We start from the raw sequence: 13,013 nt of genomic DNA on the forward strand, positions 1-13,013 counted from the left end.
TTACTACACAACATACATGATCTATGTAGCCCCTTAATGCTGAAGGTGTGCTACAAACCGGACACCTATTATCTACAACCCTCCTCCCCCCCTTTCCACGCCACCCACACCATGACCTGCAAAGAGGTCATCAATTGTCAGGAAGACCCTAAACTGGCGTAGCAAGCGCCAGCTCGATAGTCACATGTACTATACCATCTCCACTCTAACCCTATAGGCCAGGTGTCCACACTGGCAAAGGCACACAGGGATCCGTCCTAAGGGACCCTGGTTCTCCTTTAGTCCTGCTCTTGAAGACAAGACTGGCCATCGGCGAGTGGTGCTAGGGCAGTAATGCAATTTCAGGAAAAGCAAGAAGGCCTAGTTTAAATTTAAATATAAGAATACATTCATATCACTACTATTCCAATATCAAGAATACATAAAGTAGGCGGATACATCAGAACCAGGATCTAAATCATATCATCACTATTGTTACTAATGTCGCATAGGTTTAAACTGGCTGCAACAACAATATATAAACTAGCATTCAACCTTGGGGTGCTCTCCACCAACCAGAAAGGAGGCTGCTGCCACAGAGGCTCAATGTTAGTGGCTGCTTGATGTTGTCCAGATGCCCCAGGGTTAGGCACGCTTTACAATTGCCATAATAAATAAATTAATAAATAAACAAACAAACAAACAAACAACTAACTAACCAAATAAATACATAAATAAATAACTAAATAAATAAATAAATACATACATAAATAAATAAATGATGGAATAGAAAGCAATGGGGCAATGTTAGTGTGTACTAGCAGACACAGCAGGGTTCTGGATGCCACAGTGAGGGCATGTGCTGGGCAGCAGAGTTAGGTCACTCACTACAGAGAGTGGAATGGATGAATTGGGGATATACGCTTCATTGAAGATTTTCTTATTCAGACCCTTTCGTCCAACTAGAACGTCGGGTCAGCAGATATGCGTTTCTACCTATCACATGATGCGGTTGACAGTCATGGAAATGTGGGTATAAGGGAAATCTGCAGATAAGTACGTTTGCGTATCAATAAGTAAAGAATTCTTTGAGTTCTTAAAATGAATGAGGCTCCTTTTTTACATCAATAAAGCTGCCTGTCTCCACCTGAGGTTTGCCACAATGCCACAAGCCGAGTGTTTCAATTTAATTACTGTCACATTGCCAGTTCTTCAATGCACTGTCCGGCACAGCAGCTCATTGGCATAGCTGCCCCGTTCAATTTGCCAGGTGCTATCAAGTCTTTTGTATTTCTATGCATTCTGGGATTTGTTATCCTGAATTCATGTTCAGAAGTCGAAGAAGACGAAGGAAAGATTAGGGCTCAGCATACACCCTCCTTGCCCCCTGGGCCATGTTGCCATGTATGCACTGGGGGAGGCGAGGCAGGGGGAATGGGCAGACAAGAGACAGCAAACAGCACAGCAGCCTCTTAAGGGCCAGTTTGGCATTTCCTCACACTGGACATGCTTCAGTGCACTCCCTTGGGCAGTGGGCTCACTTTAGTGGCCGCAGGTTGGCCACTCTGTCAGTGTGGCTGGGAAGATGCTCAGCTGAGCACAAGTCAGTGGTGGATCCGTGGGCACACAGTGGGCTGCTACCACACTGAGACCTGGCAGGATAATCTTTAGAGAGTGATGCTAGCTATTGATGGTGGTCTTTGGTGGGCACCTAAAATCAAGACTTGGCAAGCTCCTTTTCTTGGTTCTTCAGAGAAGAGCTATAGGTAGGCAGGCAAGGGCTAAGTGCTTCTGAACAGGGTGACCCATAGTCCTAAGGAGGTTTCTCCATCAGTTTCACTTTTAGGCGAGGGGCATTGGGCAATGTTCAAAGTAACCAATCAAAAGAGTTGAGTATAGCATTCATGCCGTCAACACATTTCACCATTTGGAGGTTTTGGGGAGGAAGTTAAGAATGAAGGGACAAAATGGAAGGACATAAATGTTTCATTCACTGCCAGAAATTGGCACTCCTGGTTCGGAATGAACTTTGCATTAATTTGAGACTAAGAAATGAAAAGTGGATAATGCATTCAAAGTCATTATTTTCAATAGATCCGATATGGCGTTATTGTAGAAGGCGTATAACTGTGAGTTTTGAGTGTGATACGAATGGGTTTGGATATCTATTGGATTTTTCTTGAGAATGTTTGTATTCTGTTGATGTACGGGCAATTTTGGAACGGATAAATAACTTTTCTAAAACAACATATCATTTTTGTATTTTTATATAAAAACAACTTTTTTATTGTTTTTTTCTCTTTGTCTTTCTTTTTCACTGATTGTGCTACAGAGATATTTGTATTAAACCGATTTGTATATGAATGTCCCTTTATGTATAGTACGCTCAATCTCTCTTTTTGCATACAGCACGTTCATACCTGGGTTAGGGGAAGACTTGTCTGGAAACTTTGTAACAAGAGAATTTTCATTTGAAAATGTTTATTTGACAATAGTAAAAATGGAAACATCTTTGAAAATGTGCCATAAAAAAAGTCCCATACATATCTGTCAACAGCCCTTTACCCAACTGGCAGTCTTACCCAGCCTGCAGGGGAGAGACAGTTGTGTGTCTTGTTATGACTCTGGAAAGAGAGGTCATAGAAAGCATTCCCTCTAAGTACCCTCACGAATGTTGGGTCTCTGTGAGGCAGGACCCCACTTGTGATCAGGAATAAAACAACAGAGTGCGGAATCCCATCCTATCAAGAACATTGTTCTACGAGTCTTCCAACCTTCTAGTAGGCCGCCCACCTCTGAATATCACCCAAACAACAAATGGTGGCCCTTACTGAGTCTGAAAAATGAGGCAGCAGCACTGGTCAACATACTACGGCAACCAAACCAGACTTATTTGGTCAAGCGTGCTTTAAAAGAACGTAGGGTCTAGTGTCTAAGTTGCAAAACATGCATTAACATTGCCCTGAAGAGTAGAGGGAGCACTGAACAACAGGATACCAAAAGAAAAACAACCCCCATTGCTAAAACAAATCACAATTTAAAAAATACAACAACCAATTATGAAACTACAGAAACATCAGAAATGAACATCAGCATAGTGAAGGGGGGTGTTCTAGTACACATTTAAAGCCAGAAATGTTCTTGTTACAGAGGTTACTCCTCCATAGAAATTCAGGCAGATGACTTCTTCCACAGCCTTATGTCTGTGCCATTCGGAGATTGAGATTGTCTTACGCATGGCAGCCAGAGTTCCTGTCCTGTATGTTTGGGGGCATTGACTATCATGATTGTTCTCCTGTCTGTAATGACGTTATCCACTTGAGTGCCCTGTACTTTGGCATATCTTCTGTTTTTTTAATCTCAAAGATCTCATCTGGCTGATCTAAAACAAAGGCCGAATAGGAAAAGCCATGCTGTTTAAGACATTGGACTCTGCAATACTGTCTTTGGGTCGTGGAAGGCGGGAAGATGACCCCAATGCAAGCGTGCATAGTTGGAAGGGCATCCAGGCAGGTGGACATATATCTCCTTGTCGGTCCTTGTATGACAAAGAGAAAGTGGCTGTGAGGTAGTGTGAGTCAAACCACTCTTTGATTCTCCCTGGGACACCGGGGGCAGGAATCCCCTGTCAGTGAGGGATTTTTGAAGTTCCTCTTTTACTGGTGCAATATCGGCTTTTGCATTTCCACCAAGCACTACAACGCAGAATAAATAGGATCTGAGACTGGACTTATCGTCGATCACAGGATGTAGTGGTACCTTTTCATGCTTCAAGCAGGAAAGAATAGATGACTCTTCCGGCCAGTTGGATAGAAGGCTTTCCTAAGAAAGTTCTGTTTTTTTTTTTTTACCTATGAACTATCACCCAAGAAAACATACTCAGCTTACTGACAGGTGAAGACTTCCGTAAGGGGCTAAAACATAAATGGTGAAAGGGGCTGACCCTTGGAAGCATGGAGGTCCCTCTGGCTTTTTAACTGTAAGATATTGTGTTCTCTGCTCGCTATTGTTTATTTATTTTATTTATTTCACTTGCACAAACCAGCCCGGAGGCATCTGTAGGAAGGAAAGCATCCTGAAGGAGTTTGAATTGTACCGGGTAGGGATTTACTCCTGCTCGTATTGCCCACTCTGCTGTCTTCCTGTTGGCTAGTTCAAAACTTAGCTGTTTGGGTGCTGCTATCACTCCTCGAAGGCCTCCCGTCATCCTCCCTTGTGCCACCGAAAAATGTCCGACACACTGCCGCATGCGTCATCAATGGTCTACGAAGATGCAACCACATCACTCTGGCCCTCATTGTCCTTCACTGGCTCCCACTGCATGTACAAATCAATTTCAAGTCTTGCTGCATCATATAAAAGGCAGTCACATTCAAGTCACCCAGCTACCTCGCAGAGAAACTTACCATCTCTGGCAGACAGCGCACCACCAGAAGCCAGGGCATGTGCAGATTTGAAATCCAATGCTACAAAAAAGGAAAGGACCAGAAAACAAGCCTACTCTAACTATGCCCCAAGACTATGGCACCTCCTCCCCATCAGCATCAGACTATTCTGTTGTTACCACTGAAAAGAACTCCGTTATGCATCTGTAATGTAGTAAACCTCTGTAAAGCACTCTGTTATTTACCTGTATTGGTGTATACCTCTGTAAAGCGCTCCTTTGCTTCTCAAAGCTAGGTCCACGCTCAATAAATACAATAATAAAAAATAATAATAATAGTAATAATAATAATAATCAGGAGTAGCCCTAGTGGCAGATACTTCCTGTTTCCACCTACTCACAGCAGCACTTGCAAAAAAAGCTTGAAGCCCAGTGTGTGGCTTTATCAAAGTAACTTACTCTGTGGTAATTAATTCCACATTAATTTTCTCTGTGATGGGCAGCAGCCCACCACAGAGAAAATTAAACCAAAGCGACTGAACCTACAGGCCAGCAACCAAGCGGGGCAGCGGGAGATGCGGCACCCCACCCACTACAGCACCAAGCACCACCACAGCTCATTAAAGGACATTACCACCCACCAAAGATAAAATATGTGGCACCAACAGCACCTGAACTATAGCCCAGCAGCTCAGTATGGCAACGAGGCACCTTAAACAACGCAAAAGCCTACCACGCAACCACTGTTCCCCGAGATCACAGGAAGGTCCCACGACCACCATTGCAAGCAACACCACTGTCTCAGCAGGGGAAGTAGGAAACCCCACAAGAAAACAAGATTGCCAGGCCCCCAATAATGCCAACCGCGCCACGGCAGGGCACACCAGGCCAAAGGAAGAGGCCCACTTGAGACAACGAGTAACCATACTACACACAGCCACACAATAAGACAAACATATATCAATGCAAGCATAACCACGCAGAGGAGAGCCCCAGGAGAATGCCTGCAACAGCAAGTCAACACAACACAGCAACAGTTGCCCCACAAACAAGGGCCCACACCTCAAAGGAGGGCCCAGAACCTCACCCACCCACAGACCTGGGAACTCTAGAGCAGCACCCACACTGACAGCAGCACTGGGGGCCAAGTGGGAGCACGCTGGCAGAGGAGACCAATGACAGGTAAACACACCTGCGAGCCATACACAACACCCAAGAAGAGACACCGCAAAGCCTCAACAAGATGGGAGACCAAGCACAACAAGCTGCCGACGCAGGAGCACATACCCTTGCAAAGTTAGGGCCCACTTCCCGTGTCACGTTCCTATGATGGCTGGACCCGTTCACCCTTCACCCGCACCACGACCAAAGCCAAAGGTGGGAAGAATGGGTCAAAGAATTTGAGGACTTCGTGCGGCCAATAGGAGACCACAACCTGCCAAACAAGGTGGACATATTCGCCAACCTGGCAGGCAAAGAGATGAAAGGAGTCATGAAAACGATCCCCACGCAAGAAAGAAGCACATACCAACGCCTCCTCTCTGCAGTCAACAACAAAAACCGAGCTGGCAAGCAACTGCACACTGTTCAAAAAGAGGGGACATTGCATAGCGGAAAGGACAGGGAAGACAGGGTGAAAGGGAGAGAGTGGGGACAGGTGTTATCATAGAGTCAATGGGCAACAGGCATAAAGATATAAAGGTGCATTGAGAAGCATATGTGCATAAAAGGTGCACCTATTCTATCGAAAGTACACAGATGTGTAAAATGTGCACACAAAGACACGAGAGGCATAAAGGCACATTACAAGGTATAAGAATGCATAAAGTACGTTAATGAGCATTGAAGTAAGCAAAGGTCGAAAATGGCAATACAGGCATGGCAATAATTATAAGGAATGGAGGGTCCAGTAAATGCCATGAAAGACATTTCAAAGAAATGAAGGCATTGAAGGCACATGAGGCATTAAACGCATGGGAGTCATAGGTAGGCATGCAATATGCATTAGAAGGCCTGGAGGGTACAAGAAGGGAACATGGGTCCATTAACAGGCATGAAAGGGCATAACGTTGATTTAAAGCTATGGTGCCATTAAAAGGCTTAAGAAGGATGCTGTTGAAAGGCATTGAAAGCATGGATCCCATTAAAGGCATAGACGGCTTTAAAGCCACCGAAGGCATTCAAATACGCTTGAAGGCTTAGGTGGCACATGAAGATATACATATCCCGTTTAAATGAATTGGAGGCATAAAGGCACATACAGGTGCACAATTACCACTAGAAGTAAGAGAGTGAACCCAGCTTTGAAGAACAAAATGCGAGCAGCTGGAGCTGAGAAAAAATGCCTGATTTCTCATCCTTGGGAGCTCACACAGCAAACCCACATGAGCAGGACGAATGATGAGGGCTGCCCACTTACAGGCAGGAGGTAGTAGGGCAACACTGTGAAGACGTATCCCGCGAGAGCTCGCAGCTCCGAGATGCCACGAGAACACGCGCGCGAAGCGCAAAAAGGGGAAGAACAGTGCCAGATGCTATTGAGCAGCCAGGCACCCATCTACTATGCAGAGCGTGATTCCACGGCTGATAGATTAAGTCTCTTGGGAGCTCTTGTAAATAGTTGAGACATTGAGGCAGCGATTACTACTTCAGAGCTGTGAAGCCAAATGCACTGACCTTTCCAAGATTTAAATTTGGGTACAGCTAATTCTCTGCATTATGCAAGGTGCTCAATAAACCACATTATCTTCATCCTGGTGTGCAGTGTACACTGGGCCTCCAAAAACACCATAAAAGGCACTCTCCAACTAAACCTATTTTCATTGGTATTATAAAATGTGCTTGGTTTATATCGCACATAATTAAGGCTGATTTAGAAATACAGCTCCGGCCATCTACATCGACCTTAATAATATGCGGTACGAAGACGACTCAAGCCACATTTTTGACCACCCAGCCACGCCCCTTACGGCAGAAGAGGGCTGACAGGGGGGACTGGGCATGAAAACAGAAGTCCTGGGCGTAGGAGGTAAGTGTAAATCTGCGTTTGTGTGACTGTGTGGAAGTTGAAGGGGAATGTTTTGGGAGGGGAATGCAGGGGGCAGGTGAGCCAAGATGGATTGGGGGTGAAACCCTTGATTTAAAGGAAGTCCTGCCAGCACAAGAGAAGGCAGGAGCGGCCAGTGATTGTCTGCACGTATGGTTTGAGAGAGGAGTAATCCCTCCAAATCGTGATAATCCTGCAGTTGAAGGCTCCACCAAATTGGCCTTCAGTATTCAGGATTATCATATATAACTTATTTCTAAGAGTATCCCATATTTGTTCCTTGTATTTTCCATGAACCTTTAATTCTCTTCCAATTAAAGAAGATTTTTCAATATTTGTCAGATGGCAATTTTGACATCTCTTTGTTCTTATATCCTGATTGGTGCAGCCAAAGGTTGCCAAAAATGTCCATTCTTCTCGAAACTGTAGCGTTCATTATAATGGAACATTGTATGAGATCCTGCAACCTGTCCTTCGGCCACAGGGTGTCACTGCCGTGTGTATAGAAGCAGCGGCTGTGTAGTGTTGAGTGTTCTTGTGGTCGTTCCTCTCTCAGCTGCAGAGGTCACTATAGTGTTGGGATAAGGGAGCAGTGACCCCTAGCACTCAGGAAGAGTATGGCATTGGTTGCGGATCGTGAGGGGGTCAATGTGCTCTATATTTATATATTATATCGTGTACACTAGTCTATGAGGCACAATGCAGTGTCCAGCTCGGTTTAGAGCATAGTTTTATTGGGATGGCAATATCTAGAACCGATGAAGCATGGCACTAGATGTAGTTAGTTTCTAAGTGGTTGCATGATGGACTTGAGAGGTACTCACTTGTGGGGGCCCTGCTAGCATGGAGGCTTTAACCAGTTTAGTGTATGGGAAACAATCCCTACATCAAGGGAGAGCACTTGTTTTGCCAAGCCAGCTGACAGGAGCGTTGGCGCCAAGAGATGGATGTGTATGGGAGCATGCCTCCGGCAAACATGGGTTAAGTTGTAGGGAAGGGGAGACATGATGGACTTGAGTCCCGTAATATTAGATTCTGGAAGCAGTGCGTTAGGTATAATTCACTGTAACTCAATACAATAACATCCATAAGAAAATAGCTCAAGCATCCAGCTATCAAGCTAGACAGCCAATTACAATCCTTAGCAGAACATGTATAGCCTCTTGCAGGATGTCCTCCTACGCGCACTAGATACCTAACAGCACCATCGTCCCGACCAGACAGAAAGCAACTACAGGGTGAGTTGCCTTCCCATTAATGCTCACTCTGTGTCCAAATGACATCTATTAACTACTCCTTTATGGTAGCACATATTTAATCTTTGTTCTACCCGATGCATTTAGTCGGTTCCATGTGATTTCATTGCCTGCTTTTACATCGCCAGGCTTTTAAACGTGCACATTCCATCGAATGTGCTCATTGATTCTTTTTTTTTGGGGGGTCCCCCCTAAAGCCCCCCACCCACACTTATTTTTTACTATTGCCCACCCCCCCAAACCCTTATTTGCCCTTTCCCACCCCCCCTAAAAAATTCGATGACCACATACGATGTAATGTGCACGTTTAAAAGCCTGGCGGTGAAACAGCAGGCGATGAAAAAATGTTGTACCCATTTAGTCACCCTCAGCAGCAAGAAAAGAGGAACAATCACCCTCATAAACAAGACCAAATGGACAATGACTTTACCCTCCACCACCATCCTTATTATGACTCGAGTCTGCATTTTATGTCATGGTTTCCACAAGGATGGCATACTTGACCAGGCCCTAGGTTTGTGCTTCTGTGCTTAAGGACACAAAGCCTGTCTATGGCTCATCAGTGGTCAAGTGTTTGAGCCTTCAAAAGTGTCATGGTGAGCCTGGGCATGTCGATGCCATGCCAAAGAAAACACAGATGGCAAAGCCATCATGCTTACTTCCGTGGGCCGTTGTATGTCAGAAATCCGAATTCTCCCAGTTTGCAAAATCTCCCTGAAAAGTGAGCAAAACATTTTCGTGCTTTTTCTTTTGATTGCCTCAGTTATGTCAGGGTTACCACAAAACTTGTTTTTAAATACTTCACCATATCCTAGCTTTGTGCTTCTGAGCAAAGCGCATAAGGACACAAAGACCATCTTTAACTCAGCAGTGGTTAGTCTTGTCAGTCGTCCACAGTGTAATGGTGAGCCGAGGCATGTTAAAGCTCATGCCCAAGACGCCACAGCAGGCAAATGCCCTTCTACTTATTCTCTTAAGCCCCGAATGGCCACAAACTGCCAAGTTCTAGAGATGGGAAAGCTGGATGGAAATATGGGCGTATTTAGCTGAGGGTGGGATTTTGACCGGAGAAGCCGTCTTTCCATAATGTCGATGTGCCTACCCCTGACACCTCTAATCAATGGTCCAAAAGGAATAACTCTTCTACTTTGTAACACAAAGGGACCATGACACCCAATGCTGTACAAACAATGGAGCTCATCTCTTTTTCGTGGTTTATTTGATATTGTGACGGGCCTCCGCGGAAAGTGCATCAGTGCCTGGCAAGATTTTGACTCAAACTGTCTGATACGAAAATCAGTTTTCTTATTATTTTTCAGCCTCTTTCGAAATTGCTGCCTCACAGTTGCCTCTTCACTTTTATTTTTAGACCACCATTATGAAAAAAGAAAATGGTGTTGATTTGAAAAAAACAACAACCTGTTTAATGCAGTCAAAACATAACAAAAAAGAACAAAACAAATATATACCAAGACCGACAAATACAGAAAAACAAAACAACCTGTCAATAAGCACACTTTGATTACAGTTTCATCATTTTATGCGAGTATACCTTATAATTGTACATCTTCCAAACACTGCGATAGGCTCCTTAGCTAAAGAGGACTTTAATTAAATCCTTTGTTTTATTTTAGTAAGAGTACCAAATCCATCCTTAATGAAATTGGAGTTACATACCACCTCTATTTTGTATAATTTCAGCTGTAGTGCTCACCCAAATAGAAATGACATTCTTTACCTCTGACGCCGGTCTGATGAACAGCACAGCTGAATACCACCACTTGGTACCACTTATCACTTGGAATAGTGATCCTTTGCCTGCTTATGGTTCTCTCTTTGCCTCGGGCACTAACTTGGGAGTGGGTTATAATTTCTCGATAATGACCCCTCACAAGGTCTACAAGGCTATATTATTAAAATTACAGACTATGGTTGAAGTGTACAAATAGAAGTAGTGGGACTATGTTCCCTGCTGGCTTGCACCCACTCCCCATAAACCCCATCTCCAAGCCACGACCCAAACACAATACAAACTCCCAAACACATGCACCTGCTTTTTAAGGGAACGTTCAATGTAGGGCACTGAAAGTTAAAGCTTCGACTTCTTCCCACTCTTTTATTTTAAAATGAAACCATTCCGGAACGGTTTCTTTTTAAAATAAAAGTATAGGAACAGTAAAACTTAATTTAAAAAAGTAGAGGAGCACCGCTCCCAACCACTCCCGCTCACTTCGACCACTGTAAGCATTTTGATTTCAAGTTTAGGTGGAATGAAACAGTTTTAACATGAGCATACATTGGGTGGAATTCAAAGGTTCATAGTACTCTAGCTGGAAGTGAAAGATGTTTTCTACGTTTTTGTGTTCACTTTGTGTGTTTAATTGTATGTTGCCTATTATGTTGAAGGCACTGTGGTAAAGGATCCTCACAGAAAAGGAGAGTCTTGTTGAAAGTAATCTTGCCGTGGAATAACAGTTCTGTTTCTTGAATGTAAAGACATTTTTTCTGCTGTTTCTTTGTCGCTTCTCTATGCGAGAATGTCCAGAGCGCAGGTAGTAACAGTAGTTATTGACTGTATACTGACCATTCTGATTGGCTGAGGATAGGGAGTTTGATAATGGCTTCCATGTACTAATTGCATTTAATACCACTGTCCTATTACAGCCTCAGCTATGAATCTCATTTCGTCGACTATAGAAACTACATATGTTTAGACACAGTTACAGAAAATACATCAATATCGAATTTCAGCACACACCTGTAATGACTTCACTTTCAGAAGAATAGGTTTTTGGATGTGCTATAAACATGCAATACACAGAAGAGTAATATCAAGAATTATTACAATGTGTAAAAAGAGTTGATCAAACATTATAAAACAAAAACACCCAGCTAACCTGATTTTAAACTGCATACCCAAAAGAAAATATTAAAGAAACCAGCTAAGTCATACTATAATTTATGAAGAAAAGTGTTTAGTGTAAGGTAAGTAAAATATGTTTTAAGGTTTATTGATTATGTGCTGTTTACGGCTATGATATGCCTTAAATCACTATGATAGGGATGTGCACGTCTCTTGGTAAGGATGGGAAGAACTTGGATGTTACCAAACAAAAGTCTTAACTTGGAGAAAAGGTGGAGATGGGGTGCCAGAGGTAGTGCAGCAAGGGAAAGCCCAGGACACATTGTGGAAATCAGCGTTCTTTGAGGTATGGGTGCTTTTGGAGAAAGAGTGATAAGGTGGTTTATAATAACAAAGATGAATAATGATACTGGCCCAGGAATATTAACCAAGAATGGGGCTCCTTGGAAAGCCTAGGTAATTTAACATGTATTAACGTTAGTATAATCGGTAGGCCGTCATCATCATCATCATCGTAAACCTTTGTTCGGAAACAATAGAACAAGGAATGGCTCCTCCCTAACACCCAGGTCCACACACCCTGCACTCCCCGCGTTCTTCCGCCTATGATTGTAAAGTGCTGCGTTGCTTCTCGAAGCTAGGTCTGTGCTCAATAAATACCCTAATAATAATAATAATAATAATAATAATAATAATAATAGAAACACTTTTATCAATTTGCAGTAGAAGAGATACGATCATGTTAAACATATGAAAACATCAGCATTATCAGTCATATACAGTAGCACTTTACAAAACAGAACACACCCTTAAAAATAATTCTGCATTTAGGCCATATTTACTTATACATTTGCTACAGGTAGTGTCCAGAGGGGAGTATCAGCTGTCTTTAAGAACAATATGACTTCTGCTGCACACCTAATCCCTTTGCTTTTTAAAAGTGGCAAGATCCACTTTGATGTAAAACTACTATTAAAATTAAATGAACATCAGATAATATTATGGATTATCGTCTCATTTGTATGTTGACAAATCGGGCAGTATTCAGACGATCCGAGATACCATTTTGAGGTTTAATAAGCCAAAAGCAAAAAAAAAAGAAATTGGTGCAGCATCCAATTAAGGACATTTTCAAAACTCCAAGATATTTGTTGACTACATGGGTTCCTTCCTATTGGTCGGCTATTGAAAGGTTCCTTAAAGGCACAATGAAATACCTTAATATCACACAGAGTTGATGTTACGTCTTCACTCCAGAGATTACCCATGTCCAATTAACTTAATAATGTTTTAAAATGCTTTAGCCAACCCCAAACTAATCCATTTTCACTTTTTAACATATCAGCTTATCTGAATGGTGTACACATAGTAGAAATATTATTAATTTAATGTAAATTTAGAAAATCATCATACAGGTACTATCAGAAAACACCATTGACAAATTGTCATCAAAGTGTGTTTTTGAGTACAACAGCCTAGAACTCC

The 13,013-nt window shown here is 42.9% G+C and overlaps 1 protein-coding gene across 4 annotated transcripts in view; it reads right to left on the reverse strand.

Moving 5' to 3' along the window:
- Nucleotides 1–13,013, reverse strand: part of GRIA1 (glutamate ionotropic receptor AMPA type subunit 1) — a 774,249-nt gene that overhangs the window by 354,614 nt on the left and 406,622 nt on the right. The gene's annotated exons all lie outside the window — the stretch shown is intronic.

This window comes from Ambystoma mexicanum, chromosome 3q (assembly GCF_040938575.1).
Source record: "Ambystoma mexicanum isolate Mex_15411 chromosome 3q, UKY_AmexF1_1, whole genome shotgun sequence".
Classification (NCBI taxonomy): domain Eukaryota; kingdom Metazoa; phylum Chordata; class Amphibia; order Caudata; family Ambystomatidae; genus Ambystoma; species Ambystoma mexicanum.